The sequence below is a fragment of the Salmo salar genome, chromosome 12 (assembly GCF_965601325.2).
Source record: "Salmo salar chromosome 12, fSalSal1, whole genome shotgun sequence".
NCBI lineage: Eukaryota > Metazoa > Chordata > Actinopteri > Salmoniformes > Salmonidae > Salmo > Salmo salar.
In genome coordinates, this window is record NC_138302.1 from 91513607 (window position 1) to 91535502 (window position 21896).

Below are 21896 nucleotides of genomic sequence, written 5' to 3' on the forward strand. Positions count from 1 at the left end.
AAAAAATATGATTCTGAGATAATTGGCTGATTCCGAACCCTCATTGGTTTGAATGGTGTCAGCAATTTTTATGTTGTATTCTTTTGAAGTTAACAACATGAATTGGGGGTATTTAGAGCACTATATAGTTGGGCTCCCGAGTGGCGCAGCAGTCTAATGCACTGCATCTCAGTGCAAGAGGTGTCACTACAGTCCCTGTTTTGAATCCAGGCTGCATCACATCCAGCCGTGATTGGGAGTCCTATAGGGTGGCGCACAATTGGCCCAGCGTCGTCCGGATTTGGCTGGGGTAGGCCGTCATTGTAAATAAGAATTTGTTCTTAACTGACTTGCCTAGTTAAATAAAGGTTACATATAGGGAGGAGAAATGAAAGTGAGACTACCAGCAGAAGCATGGCGACTTGTATTGAGGGCAGGGGGCACGTTAGAATGTACCCTTCATCTAAGGCTGAATACCAGAGCTTGCATCACTACTACACCCCAGGGACCCAGGTGTAATTCTATAAAATTCTCTCCCAAAACAAATAAGCAAGTAGAGAGGGGAGACCCATAACCCTTGCTGAGGCCTCTCCCTCTCCAGCTTAACCAATAGAAATCATCCACGATCACACATCTGAAAAATGTTCAACCCCAATAGTTCAATCCACCATAAACAACACTTTGTGTTTATGAAGCAATACATTCGCGAGGTGAACAGATGGTTTTGACAGGATATGGGAAGCAAGACCACAGCATTGTTCTAGTATGTGGAACTATGGCCAAGCATGCCATGTAATGGGTCTCTCTTCTCCAGTTCCAACCCTCACTTAATAGATACACAAACTAGGGCTGGGTGGTATCCAGATGTTCATACCTTTCTTGTACCATACTGGGGTATACGTATAGGTGCCTGCGCAATGGAGCAGCTGGACCCACACTTTCAAAATAGGGTTGCAAACGTATGTTTTTGCACCCACACTTTTTTACCAGAAAATGATCATGATGTATTGGGTAATGTCATTTTCAATGATTAGTAATGTTTTAAAGTAGTCTGTATTAAAAAAGATATGTCCATTTTATATATGACACTGTATAATATTTAACAGATTGCATTTTGGGCTCCAGAGTAGCGCAGCGGTCTAAGGCACTGCATCTCAGTGCAAGAGGCAACAGTCCTTGGTTCGAATCCAGGCTGTATCACATCCTGCCATGATTGGGAGTCCCATAGGGCGGCGCACAATTGGCCCAGCGTCGTCCAGGTTTGGCCGGGGTAGGCGGTCATTGTAAATAAGAATTTATTCTTGACTGACTTGCCTAGTTAAATAATTACCAAAATGATGATAATACAATTTGAACCCCGTCGCCTCAAGATAAATGGTATTGACCAATAGAAAGTCTTGCTTCACTCCTGCTCTGTGATAGTTGAGTAAAGTTAGAAAGCACTAGTTACACCACTGGTGTTCAATACGACCTGCAGAATATTGATTTAAATCTATTTTGTTACGATGTCGTTTCATTTGTATTGTTGTTTCATGTCAGAGTGTTTGGTCCAATGGTGTTGTTACATATCATTTTCATTGTATAATTTCCCGGGTGAGCCCCATATGCCAGCGCACTGTGGCCGCTTCAGAGTTACAATGTAGCCAAGCTTTGTTTGTATGCACCTATGCCCAAAGTAAAAAGCACAGGATATTTGTATCACGATAAAACAGCTCTGCTTGGTTTGGTAACTAATTTTGACCAAATAAGCAATTTAGACCCTCTTCTCATCAAATATGTATGGTGCTGAGACAAGTTAAATTTAAACATGCTCATGGAGACAGCGCTTCAAACAATGGCACCAAAAAAAGTCCATGTCGGAGTTAAAGCAGAACATCAATTAGTGTGCTTGCTGAGACTACACTTTTGTTATTACTCATACTTTTCATGTTTATTCTGTTTATATTCTACTCACAGTGGTTGTTGTTAAAAAAGGCCACTATTAAACAGAATTACAATTTTTTTTTTTTAATTGATAGTAGTTGCAGGCTACAGATTTGTTCAAACGTAAAACCCTTTAATTTTCACTCATTTTAAAAAAGGCAAGATTCTCAAGGTAGGCTACAGTAGAAAGATTTTTGTTCTCATAATTCAGATTCAGTCTTGAATAGTCACATGTACAGGATTGCAGGTGTGATTGCAGGGTACAGTAAGTAAAAATAAAACAATGAAAATGGTAATACATAAAACAACAGAAATAGCACTATATACATCATAACTGTAGCAATGATTACTGAAATCAGTAATGCATAAAAAAATGCATGGTTCTTAAAACCAAAACGCAATTACATTACTTTGTTTCTATTCATCAAATTAGGCCTACACAATAACAAAATATGCAGGCTGTAAATGAGTAGCTTGTGAAAAAATGTTTTAGTATTGAATGGCCTTTCTGAAAGAAAAAGGGTTGGAGACCCCTGCTCTATCTCAAACTGCTTAAATATGACCCATATTACAGGAGCTACATTTTATTCTTTCTATTGCAGATTTGGTGACTCAATTTATTTATTTATAATAAACTTCCCAGTCCAAATTGGTTGTTGATCATTGTTAGACAACCATTTGCAGGTCTTGCCATAGATATTCAAGCAGATGTAAGTCAAAACTATAACTCGGCCACTCAGGAACATTCACTGTCTTCTTGGTAAGCAACTCCAGCGTAGATTTGGCCTTGTGTTTTAGGTTATTGTCCTGCTGAAAGGTGAATTCATCTCCCAGAGTCTGGTGGAAAACATACTGACCCAGGGTTTCCTCTAGTGTTTTGTGCTTAGCTCCATTCCGTTTCTTTTTTATCCTGAAAAACTCCCCAGTTCTTAACGATTACAAGCATACCCATAACGTGATGAAGCCACCACTATGCTTGAAAATATGGAGTGGGACTTAGTAATGTTTTGTATTGGATTTGCCCCAAACATAACACTTTAATTCAAGAAAAAAGTTAATTGCTTTGCCAATTTCTTTTGCTGTATTACTTTAGTGCCTTGTTGCAAACAGGATGCATGTTCTGGAATATTTGCATTCCTTCTTTTCACTCAATTATGTTAGTATTGTGGAGTAGCTACAATGTTGATCCATCCTCAGTTCTCATGTCACAGCCATTAAACTCTGTAATTGTTTTAAAGTCACCATCATGGCGAACTCCTGAGCAGTTTCCTTCCTCTCCAGCAACTGAGTTAGGAAGGACGCCTGTGTCTTTATTGTGACTGGGTGTATTGATACACCATCCAAAGTGTAATTGATAACTTCACCATGCTCAAAGGGCTATTCAAGGTCTGCTCTTTTTTTTGTATCTACCAATTGGTGCCCTTCTTTGCGAGTCATTGGAAAATCTCCCTTGTCTTTGTGGTTGAATCTGTGTTTGAAATTCACTGCTCGACTGAAGTATTCATTCAAAAATCATATTAAACACTATTATTGCACATAGTGAGTCCATGCAACTTGTGACTTGTTAAGCCCATACTCCTGAATTTATTTGTAGTTTCCATAAGACAAGGGTTGAATACTTACTGACTAAAAGACATTTCATCATTTCATTTATACATTTGTAAAACAAAAAAATGAACAACAAAACATAATTCCACTTTGACATGAAGGTGTATTGTGTGTAGGCCAGTCAGAAAATATCTCAATATAACCTATTTTAAATTTAGGCTGTAAAACAACTAAATGTGAAAAAAGTGAAGGGGTGTGAATTTCTGAAGGCACTTTACATACAGCGTATTCTGAAAGTATTCGGACCCCCTTTCCCTTTTCTACATTTAGTTACGTTACAGCCTTATTCTAAAATGTATTAAATTAAATGTTTTCCACATCAATCTACACACGATACCCCATTATGACAAAACAAAAACAGTTTTTTATTTTTGCAAATGTATAAATCTTCAAAACAAGAAATACCTTATTTACATAAGTATTTGCTAAGAGATTTGATATTGAGCTCAGGTGCATCCTGTTTCCATTGATCATCCTTGAGACGTTTCTACAACTTGATTGAAGTAAATTCAATTGAATCGACATGATTTGGAAAGGCACACACCTGTCTATATAAAAAAAAACAAGCCATGAGGTCGAAGGAATTGTCCGTAGAGCTCCGAGACAGGGTTGTGTCGCAGCACAGATATGGGGAAGGGTACCAAAAAATGTCTGCAGCAGTGAAGGTCCCCAAGAACACAGTGTCCTCCATCACTATTAAACGGGAGAAGTTTGGAACCACCAAGACTCTTCCTAGAGCTGGCCTCCCGGCCAAACTGAGCAATCGGGAGAGAAGGGCCTTGGTCAGGGAGGAGACCAACCCGATGGTCACGCTGACAGAGCTCCAAAGTTCTTCTGTGGAGATGGGAGAACTGTCCAGAAGGACAACCATCTCTGTAGCACTCCACCAATCAGGCTTTTATGGTAGAGTGGCCAGACGGAAGCCACTCCTCATTAAAAGGCACATGACAGCCTGCTTGGAGTTTGCCAAAAGTCACCTAAAGGACTCTTAGACCATGAGAAACAAGATTCTCTGGTCTGATGAAACCAAGATTTAACTATTTGACCTGAATGCCAAGCGTTACATCTGGAGGAAACCTGGCACCATCCCTACGGTGAAGCATGGTGGTGGCGGCATCATGCTGTGGGGATGTTTTTCAGCGGCAGGGACTGGCATTCGAATCCAAGATGGCGTAGCAGTCAGACGTCTTTGTCCTGTCGTGTCCCTTGTATATATCTTTTTAGATCTTTTTCTTCGCATATCTTTAAAAAATATTTTCCTAAACCTCAACTTCTAAATACTCTCCTGCAACTGCCTCACCCAATGTGGCGTGGATCTGTTTTTTTTCCTAAAGTATTTCTATTTACCTCGGATCTGGAATGCTTCAACTGAAGCTAGCCAGCTAACTACCTACCAGCTATCAGTCAGCAAACCATTGCTAGCGGTCATCAGCTAACCTTTAGCTCGGGAAAGCTCTCGCCAGTTCGAACAACATGACTCAAACCAGAGCACAACGGACCTATTATTATTTATTTTTTTTTTTCTCCCCATATCCCCGGATTCCTACCGCAAACTCTGAACATTTTCATCTGGATCTTCGGAACTAGCTAAGCGCAATCCCGGGTGACTACTCCTGGCTAGCGTTTCCATCCCGGAGCAAGCACCAATTAGCCTGAAGCTAGCCCGGCCAGGGCTCCTGTGCTACCACCGAAGCCCACTCCTGGGCTACAATATCCGGACGCCTTCTACTGCCGGCACGGGGCACGGAACCCTGCCGATCCTCTACGACTGCTAGCTTGTTCTAACTGTTAGCATCGGCCTGCTAACTGTCTGAATCGCCGCGTCCCCAGTCAGCCCAACCACTCACTGGACCCATATGTTCACTTGGCTACGCATGCCTCTCTCTAATATCAATATGCCTCGTCCATTACTGTCCTGGTTAGTGATTACTGTCATATTTCACTGTAGAGCCTCTAGCCCTGCTCAATATGCCTTAACCAACCATGTTGTTCCACCTCCTACATATGCGATGACATCACCTGGTTTAAACGTCTCTAGAGACTATATCTCTCTCATCATTACTCAATGGCTAGGTTTACCTCCAATGTACTCACATCCTACCTTACCTTTGTCTGTACAGTATGCCTTGAATCTATCCTATCGTGCCCAGAAACCGGCTCCTTTTACTCTCTGTTCCGAACGTGCTAGACGGCCAGTTCGTATAGCCTTTAGCCGTACCCTTATCCTACTTCTCCTCTGGTGATGTGGAGGTTAATCCAGGTCCTGCAGTGCCTAGCTCCACTCCCACTCCCCAGTTGCTCTCATTTGTTGACTTCTGTAACCGTAAAAGCCTTGGTTTCATGCATGTTAACATTAGAAGCCTACTCCCTAAGTTTGTTTTACTCACTGCTTTAGCACACTCTGCCAACCCGGATGTCTTAGCCGTGTCTGAATCCTGGCTTAGGAAAACCACCAAAACCCATGAAATCTCCATCGCTAACTATAACATTTTCGGCCAAGATAGAACTGCCAAAGGGGCGGTGTTGCAATCTACTGCAAAGATAGCCTGCAGAGTTCTGTATTATTATCCAAGTCTGTACCCAAACAATTCGAGCTTCTACTTCTAAAAATTCACCTTTCCAGAAACAAGTCTCTCACTGTTGCCGCTTGCTATAGACCTCCCTCTGCCCCCAGCTGTGCCCTCGATACCATATGTGAATTGATTGCCCCCCATCTATCTTCTGAGCTCGTGCTACTAGGTGACCTAAACTGGGACATGCTTAACTCCCCGGCCATCCTACAATCTAAGCTTGATGCCCTCAATCTCACACAAATTATCAATGAACCTACCAGGTATAACCCCAAATCCGTAAACACGGGCACCCTCATAGATATCATCCTAACTAACTCGCCCTTCAAATACACCTCTGCTGTTTTCAATCAAGATCTCAGCGATCACTGCCTCATTGCCTGCATCCGTAATGGGTCCGCGACCAAACCTCATCACTGTCACCTAAAACACTTCTGCGAGCAGGCCTTTCTAATCGACCTGGCCGGGGTATCCTGGAATGACACTGACCTCATCCCGTCAGTAGATGATGCCTGGCTATTCTTTAAAAGTGCCTTCCTCACCATCTTAAATAAGCATGCCCCACTCAAAAAATGTTGAACTAGGATTATAGTCCTTGGTTCACTCCAGATCTGTCTGCCCTTGACCAGCACAAAAACATCCTGTGGCGTTCTGCATAGCATCAAATAGCCCCCGTGATATGCAACTTTTCAGGGAAGTTAGGAACAAATATACACAGGCAGTTAGAAAAGCTAAGGCTAGCTTTTTCAAACAGAAATTTGCATCCTGTAGTACTAACTCAAAAAAGTTCTGGACACTGTAAAGTCCATGGAGAATAAGAGCACCTCCTCCCAGCTGTCCACTGCTCTGAGGCTAGGAAACACTGTTACCACCGATAAATCCACTATAATTGAGAATTTCAATAAGCATTTCTCTACGGCTGGCCATACTTTCCACCTGGCTACCCTTACCCCGGTCAACTGCCCGGCACCCTCCACAGCAACCCGCCAAAGCCCCCACCATTTCTCCTTCACCCAAATCCAGATAGCTGATGTTCTGAAAGAGCTGCAAAATCTGGACCCATACAAATCAGCCGGGCTACACGATCTGGACCCTCTCTTTCTAAAATTATCTGCCGAAATTGTTGCAACCCCTATTACTAGCCTGTTCAACCTCTCTTTCGTATCGTCTGAGATTCCCAAAGATTGGAAAGCTATCGCGGTCATCCCCCTCTTCAAAGGGAGTGACACTCTAGACCCAAACTGCTACAGACCTATATCTATCCTACCCTGTCTGTCTTTCTAAGGTCTTCGAAAGCCAAGTTAACAAACAGATTACCGACCATTTCGAATCCCACCGTACCTTCTCCGCTATGCAATCTGGTTTCAGAGCTGGTCATGGGTGCACCTCAGCCACGCTCAAGGTCCTAAACGACATCATAACCGCCATCGATAAGAGACATTACTGTGCAGCCGTATTCATCGACCTGACCAAGGCTTTCGACTCTTTCAATCACCACATTCTTATTGGCAGACTCAACAGCCTTGGTTTCTCAAATGATTGCCTCGTCTGGTTTACCAACTACTTCTCTGATAGAGTTCAGTGTGTCAAATCGGAGGGCTTGTTGTCCAGACCTCTGGCAGTCTCTATGGGTGTGCCACAGGGTTCAATTCTCGGGCCGACTCTCTTCTCTGTATACATCAATGATGTTGCTCTTGCTGCTGGTGATTCTCTGGTCCACCTCTACGCAGACGACACCATTCTGTATACTTCTGGCCCCTCTTTGGACACTGTGTTAACTAACATGGCCTCCAACTGCTCTTAAACGCAAGTAAAACTAAATGCATGCTATTCAATCGATCACTGCCCGCACCTGCTCGCCTGTCCAGCATCACTACTCTGGACGGCTCTGACTTAGAATATGTGGACAACTACAAATACCTGGGTGTCTGGTTAGACTGTAAACTCTCCTTCCAGACTCACATTAAGCATCTCCAATCCAAAATTAAATCTAGAATCGGCTTCCTATATCGCAACAAAGCATCCTTCACTCATGCTGCTAAACATACCCTCGTAAAACTGACCATCCTACCGATCCTCGACTTCGGTGATGTTATCTATAAAATAGCCTCCAACACTCTACTCAACAAACTGGATGCAGTCTGTCACAGTGCCATCCGTTTTGTCAAGAAAGCCCCATACACTACCCACCATTGCGACCTGTACGCTCTCGTTGGTTGGCCTTCGCTTCATACTCGTCGCCAAACCCACTGGCTACAGGTTATCTACAAGTCTCTGCTAGGTAAAGCCCCGCCTTGCGCTCCAGCAGGTATATCTCACTGGTCACCCCCAAAGCCAATTCCTTCTTTGGTCGTCTTTCCTTCCAGTTCTCTGCTGCCAATGACTGGAACGAACTGCAAACATCTCTGAAGCTGGAGTCTCATATCTCCCTCACTAGCTTTAAGCACCAGCTGTCAGAGCAGCTCACAGATCACTGCACATAGCCCAAGTGTAAACAGCCCATCTATCTACCTACCTCACCCCATACTGTATTTATTTATCTATGTTGCTCCTTTGCACCCCAGTATCTCTACTTGCACATTCATCTTCTGCACATCTACCATTCCAGTGTTTAATTGCTATATTGTAATTACTTCGCCACCATGGCCTATTTATTGCCTTAATTTACCTCATTTGCACTCACTGTATATAGACTTTCTGTTTTCTTTTGTTCTACTGTAATATTGACTGTATGTTTTGTTTATTCCATGTGTAACTCTGTGTTGTTGTATGTGTCGAATTGCTATGCTTTATCTTGGCCAGGTCGCAGTTGCAAATGAGAACTTGTTCTCAACTAGCCTACCTGGTTAAATAAAGGTGAAATAAAAAATAAATTAAATTAAATTAATAAAAATGGGGGACTAGTCAGGATAGAGGGAAAGATGAACGGAACAAAGTCCAGATAGATCCTTAATGAAAACCTGCTCCAGAGCTCTCAGGACCAGGGGCAAAGGTTAACCTTCCAACAGGACAATGACACTAAGCACACAGCCAAGACAATGCAGGAGTGGCTCAGCCAGAGCCGGGACTTGAACACGATCAAACATATCTGGAGAGACCTGAAAATAGTTGTGCAGCAACGCTCCTCATCCAACCTGACAGAGCTTGAGAGGATATGCAGAGAAAAATGGGAGAAACTCCCCAAATACAGGTGTGCCAAGCTTGTAGCGTCATAACCAAGAAGGCTTGAATACTTATGTAAACGTGTTCAGTTTTTTTATTTGTAATACATTTGCAAACATTTCTAAAAACCAGTTTTTGCTTTGGCATTATGGGGTATTGTTTGTAGATTGATGAGGGGAAAATAAATGTAATTTGATACATTTTTGAATAAGGCTGTAACTTTCCAATGCACTATATGAAGTGGGTAAAACAGTATGTAAACATAATTAAAGTGACCAGTGTTCAATGACTATGTATATACAGTGGTTCTTCCTTTAAAAGTCGTGTCGTACTGTAGCACAGCTTGCGGGCTGCCGCAGAATTCTATGGCACGTTATTTTAGTGTCAGCCATTGTTGCCATTAATGCTAGTTAGTGCTAGTTTGACCACGAGAGGGCATCTTTGAGCAGCATTTGACTGTTTTTAATACTGGCTGTACTAGAGAATTTAAAACCTTTTTTGTAAAAACATAGTATATGGGATTGATTTTAAGGAATTTAGCTTAATTAATTTGATTAATATAATGGTGTTTCTATTCCAAGAAAAACAAAAATTATAAATCTGACAGGCAGTGGTTGATTCAGTAATACTAAACAAGGATTAGATGGAGGCAGATGTTATAGGAAGAGCCATGGATGTATAGCTGAGGGAAAGGTGGGAAGTATCTGGGCAACTACAGTACCTGTTATTTAGCGAGAAGAAAATAGGAGAATAAGAAAGAGAGAACCAGTTTTAACATGGTGGGGTGGGGGGAAGTGGTGACTGGCTTTCAAAAGTTGGCCCTTTACAGCGTGACTGGTTGGGAGTAGGGTACTAAGTGACTGCGAGTGAAGAGCAAAATAATCCAAAATAATCCTAACAGCGCGAAACGGTGCTGAAATAGTTGACTACACTTTGGGTTTTCCAGTAAGCAACAATTTGTTGCCTTCATTAGCCTACTTTATTCTTAAAAGAACTCCAGCACAGAGAAGACTAAGGAGCCCTAAATAATTAAACAATAAAGCGATTGAATTCACAAATGCATTTGACTGTTTTTAATATTGGCCATCAACCAAAAACACAGCATCTACCGTGGTAAAAAAAATATATATTTCAAAATACATATGTTTATTAGGCTACTGTGCAGTCTGAGAAGTAAACATAGCCTACAGTACATAGTAAACATGGTAACGCCACACAAAAATGCACAAATTCTGCAGAAAAACATTATGTACATAATATGCACAAATTTTATGTGAGATTGTGCACAACTCTTAGGCAACATAAACATGCATAATCATAGTTTTTGTCAAAATTGCTCAAGCTCTTTACATTTGGTTGGGAATCATTGATGGACAGCAAAAAATAATCCTAACATTTCCACACCCTACCTGTAGGATAACCAATACACAAACGGAGATTCAGTGAAAATACAATTTCATTGATTTATCAAGACCAGTCCCCATGCTTGTCTCAGAGCAGCGCAAAACGGTGCTGAAATAGTTGCTTCAAATCCTATTATAAACAATTGGATGACTTTGGGTGTTCCAGTAAGCAACAATGTGTTGCCTTCATTAGCCTACTTTATTCTTAAAAGAACTCCAGCAGAGTTCCAGAAGAGAAAGGAGCCTTAAATAATTAAACAATAAAGCGATTGAAATCACAAATTACATGTGACTGTTTTTAATATATTGGCCATCAACCAAAAACACAGCATCTACCATGGTATTCCATTTCCAGCGAGACTATTCAAGCCATCGACTATGGTTGAAGATGATGAGCAATCGGCAAAGGCAATCTGGAATCTGCTGGCATCACTGCACAACATCAACATCGCTCTAATCACAGTTGAAGAAACTTAAGTGGACTTATGGAAAGGCTCTGTAAGATATATATATATATATATATAAAATGTGTTTATTTTTCTATTTATTTCCAGAACATTAACCATGTGTGTTCTCTTGTTTTGTACTGTTCTGTAGTTTCGACCCAATGATTCGTGACAAACTGCAAAACTCTTTCGGATTTAAGTATAACTTTTGTATGACTGACGCCTTTAGTGAGAGTTCTAATGCTTTAATATTTAATCATTTCTGCCCTCTGAATTCATATTCATTATATAAATAGGCCCATGATTGATTTCTCAAGACCAGACCCATGCTATGTCATTCAGTGATATTTATTCCCATAGTAATTCATTATGGATCAACTAATATATTTAAAGTCCCTAAACTCGGCAAGAGTCTATTATCCTGCTGATAGTTGAAATAAACATCTGCATTTTGAAAGAGTATTTTTATCATTATTTTATTAACGAAAGTATTAAGATGTTGATTAAGAAATACTGTACAGTATATGCTTTACCCGACATTTTGCAGTTGCATGATGTTTGTAGTTAGAAATGTAAAACTTTAGAGTACTTACTACATTGTAAATTAGGGGGATTTTCTTTCCCACACCTAGCCCGAGCTATCCTTTTGTAAAGGTTGAAGAGTCAATTGTCCTGCTAATAGCCCATCATGGAAACGTTGTTTGCACCCATAGGTTTTAGGCCTGCAGTAGCCTATAATAATCCATGTCTTCTGGGAATGTTTAAAAGTCCAAAAGATATGGGTGGAGTAAGAATTTTGGCTGTCAGAAGTACTAAAACCAACTAATGTCAGCCTTTAAATGCTTTATTATCCAAATGTTTAAAGTGCGTGTGGGCGACAGAGAGCATGCATTTGACTGTTTTTAATATTAGGGCTTTCAGGAGGAGCGGACAATTGCATGTCAATTCATAAACCATATGCCATGGAATCAGTACATTCAAAATATCTATATGGCACTGCTGTCAATATTTTGGTCCTTAAATGAAACTGGTATATATTTTATATTTATCACAATTTTCTTTAACCAATTTTGATCTTTAACGCAGGGCCGACAGACAAGTTCCTTACTTTTTTTTGTTGTAACCAACTTTCTATGGCTTGTTTAAAAAATAACAATATTTTGGAGATGATTTTGTTTCAAGTGAGCAATTGTAATCGGAATAAAGGTAAAAAGGCCATTCTTGAACATGGGGTGAGACATTCTTACTAATTTGTCAATAAAGCCAGTTTGTTATTAATTTCTGTTTTTAGAGGGAGAGAAACCAAAAGCCCACCGTGGCTATTTTTCAAAAATCGTCAGTCCACATGTCAAGTGAAATAACCCCATTGTTTTACCCAAGTTCTCTCTTAACTCCAGGACCACCGGCAGTTTTGTTGTTGTTGCCTGATGCAGGACTCTAGTGCCAGAGGAGACTCTCAGACTGAAAACGCCTCCATTAATTGCCACAGTTTAGACTACCGATAGATAGGCGTTCTAACTCCCCTTTGTGATAGTGTGGTGCAATGACAGAATGCCACCATCTACCACTAACGGTCACGGCATAAGTTTGTAACTTTTAAAAGAAGAAAAACTGTAGGGCAGCAGTCTCTAAGGTGCAGAGCAGAGTACCGAGTGGTAGCCAGCTAGTAACAGTGACTAAGTTCAGGGCAAAGTACCGGGCAGAGGCCGGCTAGTGGTGACTATTTAACAGTCTGATGGCCTGAGATAGACTGAAAAACAGATTCTCTCTGTCCCAGCTTTGATGCACCTGTACGGTCTCCTCCTTCTAGATGGTAGTGGGGTGAACAGGCCGTGGCCCGAGTGGCTGAGGTCCTTGATGATCTTCTTGGCCTTCCTGTGACACAAGGAGCTGTAGATGACCTGGAAGGAAGGCAATGTGCCCCCGGTGATGCGTTGGGCTGACCGCACCACCCTCTCCAGGAGAACCCTGTGGTTGCGGATGGTGAAATTAACGTACCAGGCGGTGATACAGCCCAACAGGATCCTCTCAAAGGTGCATCTGTAGAAGTTTGTGAGGGTCTTAGGGGCCAAGGTTGAAGAGGCGCTGTTAAGCCTTCTTCACCACTGTCTGTGTGGATGGACCATTTTAGGTTGTCTGTGATGGGCACGCAAAGGAACTTAAAGATTTTCACCCTTTCCACTGTGGCCCCGTTGTTGTGGATGGGGGTGTGCTCTCTCTGCTGTCTCCTGAAGTCCAAGATCAGGTCTTTCGTTTTGTTGACGTTGACGTTCCTGGTACCACTCCGCCAGGGCCCTCACTTCCTCCCTGTAGGCTGTCTCGTCATTGTTGGTAATCAGGCCTACCACTGTTGTGTCGTCAGCAATCTTGATGATTGAGTTGGAGACGTGCGTGGACACGCAGTCATGGGTGAAAAGGGAGTACAGGAGGGGGCTGAGCATGTACTCGTGTAGGGCCCCTGTGTTGATGATCAATGTGGCAGAGGTGTTGTTGCCTACCTTCACCAACTGGGGTTGGCCTGTCAGGAAGTCCAGGATTCAGTTGCACAGGGCGGGGTTCAGACGCAGGGCCCTGAGCTGAGTGATGAGCTTGAAGGGCACTATGGTGTTGAAGGCTGAGTAGTTGAACAGCATTCCTATTTTTTGTGTGTATTTTACCCCCCAATTTCATGATATCCAATTACGATCTTGTCTCATCACTACAACTCCCCAACAGGCTCGGCAGAGGCGAAGGTCGAGTCACGCGTCCTCTGAAATATGAGCCGCCTAACCACACTTCTTAACACTCGCCCGCTTAACCTGGAAGCCAGCCGCAACAATGTGTCGGTGGAAACACCGTTCAACTGACGACCGTAGTCAGCCAGCAGGCGCCCGGCCCGCCACAAGGAGTCGCTAGAGCGCGATGAGCCAAACCCTCCCCTAACCCGGACGCAATCCTATGGGACTCCCGGTCACGGCCGGTTGTGACACAGCCTGGGATCGAACCTTAACTTGCCTCTCAAAGCACTTCATGATGACAGGAGTAAGTGCTATAGGGTGATGGTAACTGAACTAAATGACTGTCGCTTATCTTGGGTACAGGAACAATGTTAGACATCTTGAAGCAACTGAGGACAACAGACTGGGATTGTGAAAGATTGAATAGGTCCGTAAACACTCCAGCCAGCTGGTCTGCACATGCTCTGAGGACGCGGCTTGGGAAGGCAGCCTTGCGAGGGTTAACATGCCATAAATGTCATACTCATGTCGGCCACAGAGAACGAGATCACAGTCCTTGTTAGTGGCGGTGGCCCACGTTGGCGGCTCTGAGTTTTCCTTGAAGCGGGCGAAGGTGGTGTTTAGCTTGTCCCTTTATAATCTGTGATTGTCTGGAGTCCCTGCATCATACGCCTCGTGTCCAAGCCTTTGAATTGCGACTCCACTTTGTCCCTGTTGTTGCGCCTCAGATTGCCTTATGGAGGGCATAGCTGGTCTGTTTGTATACTTCCATGTTCCCAGTCACCTTGCAGTGGTTAAATGCAGTGGTTCGTGTTTTCAGTTTTGCACAAATGTTGCCATCTATCCACTTTTTTTGGTTGTAATCGTGACAGTGGGAACAACATCCTCTATGCACTTCTTGATGAACTCTGTCACCGAGTCAATGTGTACATCAATACAATTCTCAAAGGCAGCCCGGAAGATTTCCCAGTTCGCCTGATCAAAACAATCTTGAAGCATAGATTACGATTGCTCAGACCAATGTTCAACAGTCCTTACCACTAGTAATTCCTGTTTAAGTTTCTGGCTATAGGAGGGGAGGAGCAAAATGGAGGCATGATCTGATTTGCCGAAGGGGGGGGGGGGGGGGGTCAATGCCTTATAGCCATCCCGGTAGGGGGAGTAGCAATGGTTAAGAGTGCTCGATGAGCGAGTAGCACAGGAGATGTGTTGATAAAACTTTGTTAACCTTTTCCTCAGATTTCCTTTATTAAAGTCCCCAGCTACTATAAATGCGGCCTCGGGATATGAAGTTTCCAGTTTGCACAAAGTCCAGTCTGAAAATCATACCGTTGGTATTTCAAAATGTATATGGTATACTGCCCAAGCCTAACACATACACACACTCCATAATGAAGTAGAGGAAATTGTGCAAAATACACAGTCTCAACCTACAGCGACAACACCACACAATATGATAACATAGGCTAGTCTTTATGCCTACTACAACAATTGGAATGTATAACGTCTATACTTCATGTTAACATATCAGCCCAATTGATGAAGATTTTAAGATATCTGCTTAATTGATCAAGGTTTTAACATATCAGCCCAATTGACCATGGTTTTTCCACATTCAGGTAGACAACATTATACAAGACTGCAAAGTTCTGACTGCAAATTTTCATCTCGAGTGTGGTCTTCACACATTCCTTGCTGAAGTGTATTTTGGCAAACTATTTGCTTGCGTTTATAAAAACAAGCCTTTTGGTAAACATTTCAATAGTCACAGGTCTACTGACACGTCCACCCAGACACAAACAGAACAGGGTGTCATGACCAAATGCATAGCTGGAGCCCTGAGTTGGAGATCATTTATTTGGCACACCTAAGATAGTTAAGCAAGTGCGTAGCACGCACCCCACCCCTCAAGCTTTAGGGCGCCCCAAACGGTATTGAAAATCATACTGTGTGTCGGTATTTCAAAATACCCCGGTATACGGTATATACACGGTATACCGCCCAAGCCTACACACACACAATCCTTAATGAAGTAGAGGACTGTAATGAGGAAATTGTGCAAAATACAGAGACGACACCACACAATATGATAACATAGGTTAGTCTTCATTCCTAGTACAACTGGAATGTATATACTTCACGTTAACATATCAACCCAACTGATCATGGTTTTAAGATATCAGCTTAATTGATCATGGTTTTAACATATCAACCCAATGGGTCATGGTTTTAAGATATCAGCCCAATTGATCATTGTTTTTCACATTCAGGTAGGCGACATTATACAAGACTGCAAAGTTGTGACTGCAAGTTTTCATCTGGAGTGTGGTCTTCATACATTCCTCGTTGAAGTGTATTTTGGCCAACTATTTGCTTGTGTTTATAAAAACACGTCTCTTGGTAAACATTTCAATAATCAGAGATCTACAGACACGTCCACCCAGACCCAAACAGAACAGTGTGTAGTGACGAGGAGTCAGATGTTTCAAAGTGTTTAAAGACACTCAATCAGATAAGATTTACAAGGAAACAACTTTCTCTCTCATCATATCACTCAGTCACCTACAGTGCCTTGCAAAAGTATTTATCCCCCTTGGCGTTTTTCCTATTTTGTTGGATTACAACCTGTAATTTAAATTGATTTTGATTTCATGTAATGGACATACACAAAATAGTTGAATTTGGTGAAGTGAAATGTAAAAAAATTACTTCCAAAAATTCTATGAAATAAAAAACAGAAAAGTGGTACATGCATATGTATTCACCCCCTTTGCTATGAAGCCCCTAAATAAGATCTGGTGCAACCAATTACCTTCAGAAATCACATAATTAGTTAAATAAAGTCCACCTGTGTGCAATATAAGTGTCACATGATCTGTCACATGATCTCAGTATATATACACCTGTTCTGAAAGGCCCCAGAGTCTGCAACACCACTAAGCGAGGGGCACCACCAAGCAAGCGGCATCATGAAGACCAAGGAGCTCTCCAAACAGGTCAGGGACAAAGTTGTTAAGTAGTACAGATCAGGGTTGGGTTATAAAAAAATATCCAACATTTTGAACATCCCACAGAGCACCATTAAATCCATTATTAAAAAATTGAAAGAAGATGGCACCACAACAAACTTGCAAAGATAGGGCCGCCCACCAAAACTCACAGACCAGGCAAGGAGGGCATTAATCAGTGAGGCAACAAAGAGACCAAAGATAACCCTGAAGGAGCTGCAAAGCTCCACAGCGGAGATTGGATTATCTGGCCATAGGACCACTTTAAGCCGTACACTCCACAGAGCTGGGCTTTACGGAAGAGTGGCCAGAAAAAAGCCATTGCTTAAAGAAAAAAATAAGCAAACATGTTTGTTGTTCACCAAAAGGCATGTGGGAGACTCCCCAAACATATGGAAGAAGGTACTCTGGTCAGATGAGACAAAAATGTAGCTTTTGGCCATCAAGGAAAACGCTATGTCTGGCGCAAACCCAACACCTCACATCACCCCGAGAACACCATCCACACAGTGAAGCATGGTGGTGGCAGCATCATGCTGTGGGATGATTTTCATCGGCAGGGACTGGGAAGCTGGTCAGAATTGAAGGATGGTGCTAAACACAGGGAAATTCTTGAGGGAAAGCTTTTTCGGTCTTCCAGAGATTTGAGACTGGGACGAAGGTTCACCTTCCAGCAGGACAATGACTCTATGCATACTGCTGAAGCAACACTGGAGTGGTTTAAGGGGAAACATTTAAATGTCTTGGAATGGCCTAGTCAAAGCCCAGACCTCAATCCAATTGAGAATCTGTGGTATGATTTAAAGATTGCTGTCCACCAGAGGAACCCATCCAACTTGAAGGAGCTGGAGCAGTTTTGCCTTGAAGAATGGGCAAAAATCCCAGTGGCTAGATGTGCCAAGCTTATAGAGACATACCCCAAGAGACTTGCAGCTGTAATTGCTGCAAAAGATGGCTCTACAAAGTATTAACTTGGGGGGGGGGGGTGAATAGTTATGCACGCTCAAGTTCTCCTTTTTTTTGTCTTATTTCTTGTTTGTTTCACACAAAAAAAAAATGTATCTTCAAAGTGGTAGGCATGTTGTGTAAATCAAATGATTCAAACCCCCCCAAAATCTATTTTTAATTCCAGGTTGTAAGGCAACAAAATAGGAAAAATGCCAAGGGTGGTGAATACTTTCGCAAGCCACTGTACGTCTGAATACTGAAAACATCATCCATCCTCCATAACATGGAGAGAGTTACAAAGCACACATCGAATTAGGCTAGTCTCTACTGACCAACTGCCATCAATGATCTACAGAATAGGTAGCGTAATTTGACAGTATTTTATGTTTTTTAATAATAAAAGTTCTAAACTTGCTTTATGAGTAGTGTGTGACCCTAGTGTGGCAACACATACATTCTAAGTGATTTCAAATGGGTCTTTCTCCATTCTGATTGTTTTATACTGTTCAATTGAATTTCCTGCATTTCCATACATTTTTGCATTTACTGCACTTATTTGAGGTGATTTTCACACTGCCATGTCAGGCTGCATGATATGGGGAAAAGAACTAGGCCTTATTTTTAACCAAATATTGCAATTGCAATTTGACTTGCAGTTTAGGTCAAAACACCTGGGTGAACTGTAGGAATCATGGAAATAGAATAATCATTCTAATTCTATAGTTAGAATATAATAGTGGGCACTTTGAATACAATGTTGTTTGACATGACAATTAATGAAAATGCCAGGCAGGAGTTATTGTGACAGGGTAGGAACCAAAGTGATGGTCAGTGTTTCCTAGGGGACCCTATAAATCTTTGGCTGTATTAACTAGCTACGTTTGCTCTGACTCAGTACATTTATTAGCTAGCTAGCCAGCTAACTAACGATTAGAATTAGCGGCTAACACGATTTAGCTTAGCTAAGAAAAGACAAACTAGATGTTTACAGATGTAAGAAACAAAGTGTAATTATAGAACGCGTGTGGATTTATATTAAGCAAATGTCATCAAAATTGTTGCATGTGCTTCATTGACGATGCAGACTGAACGCAAGTGTCTGGTGGTCAAGCAACAACAAATGCGCTCCTTGAGTGATAGGGGACGGGGCTAAGTATGTGAGGAAAGCGGCATGGAGAGATGGGGAGAGAGCTGAGGGGGATGACTCAAGTTTTTTTTAAATGTTTTTTATTTAACCTTTATTTAACTAGGCAAGTCAGTTAAGTACGTATTATTATTATTTTTTACACAATGACGGCCTACCCCGTCCAAACCCTCCCCTAACCCAGACGATGCTGGGTCAATTGTGCGCTGCCCTATGGGACTCCCAATCACAGCCTTTTGTGATTCAGCCTGGAATCGAACCAGGGTCTGTAGTGACACCTCTAGCACTGAGATGCAGTGCCTTAGGGCTCCCGAGTGGCGCAGCGGTCTAAGTTGTAGCAGTGTAAACAATAAAAATGGAACGTTACACAAGGTATATCACATTTAACAAACCAAACATTCAAATACAGTTATAGAAGGTAAAGTAAAAACCCAAACCGGTCCGTGCATCAATACCGGTATATAGTAAAATATGGTATACCGCCCAGTCCTAGTTGAGGACAGCTATGGCTACCATGTAATGTGACTAGGAGTAGATTACAGCTGTCATGTAGTGGGAATAGGAGTGGATAAGAGGAAGCCAGGGGGCGGTTTTCCTCAGAGAATGGTGGGGCCTGGCCGTTCTTCCCTCCAGCCTCTGAGGCTTTCATGTAGTGCCTCTCTCTATCTGGCCCTAACACAAACCAGGCTCTTCGCCGCACTGCAAAAACCAGGCTCTCCGCCGTGACGTAAAAACCCGGCTCTCACTATCTAGAGGTAGCCTTTCCCATAACAAAAGTCTGAGCATGAGACGGTCTCTGAGGGCTTGCTTTTAACCAGACTAATAGCCCTGCTGTGTAAAGTGAGAGTTAATAAACAGGGCCACTGTAAACAGAGGATTAGCCTAGTGTGAGAGGGCCTAGCCAAACAAGCTAAAAACAGAAACACAGAGCCACACGTGTCTTATGAATGCATAAGAAATGGGACTAAATCACATACATCAAAACATGGTGGTCTCATGTTTCATGAGCTGAAGTAAAATATAACAGAAATTTTCCATACCCACAAAAAACGTATTTCTCTCCAATTATGTGCACAAATTTGTTTACATACCTGTTAGTGAGCATTTCTCTTTTGCCAAGATAATCCATCCACCTGACAGGTGTGGTATATCAAGTGCACCTTGTGCTGGGGACAATAAAAGGCCACTAAAACGTGCCGTTTTGCCCCACAACACAATGCCACAGATGTCTCAAGTTGAGGGAGCGCGCAATTGGCATGTTGACTGGAATGGAATGTCCACCAGAGATGTTGCCAGAGAATTTTATGTTCTTCATTTCTCTACCACAAGCCGCCTCTCCAACGTCGTTTTAGAGAATTTGGCAGTATGTCCAACCGGCCTCACAACCGCAGACTACGTGTAACCACGCCAGCCCAAGACCTCCAAATCCGGCTTCTTCACCTGCGGGATCGTCTGAGACCAGTTATCCGGACAGCTGATGATGCCTGTAATAAAGCCCTTTTGTGGGGCTAAAACTCATTCTGATTGGCTTGGCCTGGCTCCCCGTGGGTGGACTTTGCCCTCCCAGGCCCACCCATGACTGCGCCCCTGCCCAGTCATGTGAAATCCATAGATTAAGGCCTAATGAATTTATTTAAATTGACTGATTTCCTTATATGAACTGTAACTCAGTAAAATCATTGAACTTGTTGCATGTTGCGTTTATATTTTTGTTCAATGTATTTCCAGCAACCAACCTAGTCATGACTGTTGTAAAGTTCTGCCTACGGCCTAGTATGAAATGCAGTCGTAATGCTGAGGCGGCATTGGCACGCACTAACTACGCTCTTAAGCTCTTGATGGTTGCTAGGCAGCGCCCGCTACTACTATCCTCCTGCCAGTTCTAAACTTTGCGAGGCATGTCGCTTCACCTGTCTCTTCACATATTCCAACACATGCACTGTTTTCTTAACCACAACTGGATGGATCCATAAATAATTACTGGGGGAATAAATATCAATGGGTGACGTAAATATTGGAATGAAGTAGGTGAATGCAAGTGGAAGGAATGAAGTAGGCGAATGCAACTGGAAGGAATAATGTAGGCGAATGCAAGTGGAAGGAATGAAGTAGGCGAATGCAAGTGGAAGGCCAATTGTTGCGTACTGAATCTCCCAAAGTCATCCAAATGTTATAATTCATTTGAAGCAATAGCCTGCCCATGTGTTCACTAGTTCAGCACCATTTCGTGCCGCTTTTAGACAAGCGTGGAGAGTCATCTTGATAAATCAATCAATGTCAGATTTGTATTTTTACTGAATCTCTGTTTGGATATAGGTTAGGCTACCATTAGGCTGTGGAAATGTCTAGTTGGCTCATTCATTAGCAATGATCAGAACATTTAGTCAGCATGTTATGTAGTTTAACAAGTGGATTGTTTTACACTTCACTCACTGCCGCTTACTAGCCTAGGCCTACACGAGACCAAAAGCCTGTACTTGTCTTAATCAATCAATGGGATTGTTTTTCTCACCGATTCTCCATCTGTATATTTGGTTAATTCTCTGGCTGGCAAACAAGTGGAGGTGGTAGCTCATGTATTCGTTTACTCATCTATCACTGATCAGAAACATTTAGCATGCAATAATGTAGTCTTAATCAAGTGTAGGCCTATTGTTATGCTCAATCTCGTAAAGGCAACTCCAAAAGCCTGCAGAGGTTGTGGAATAAAAACAGGACTCAAATGCTTTTGAAAATATAGATTGCTATTATTTTCTATCGGTATCATGATGAAGATATTCTCAATGTAAGACCCTACGTCTGCTCCCTAACAAAGTGAATGTGAGGGTAGGAAACAAGATGAAATGTGGATTTAAAAAAATTAAAAACATGGGCTTGTTTCAAAATATCCCTTTTTTATATGACAGCGGTTCCAAATGTTGCCGTGACACAAAAGTTGTGTGGGAAAAATATGATTTGTATTTTATTCTGTTATATTTCATTATATTC

At 42.2% G+C, this 21896-nt stretch overlaps 1 protein-coding gene across 1 annotated transcript in view; it reads right to left on the minus strand.

The window, feature by feature from the left end:
• Positions 1-21896, minus strand: part of LOC106566045 (suppressor of tumorigenicity 7 protein-like) — a 48041-nt gene that overhangs the window by 2433 nt on the left and 23712 nt on the right. The window lies entirely within an intron of this gene.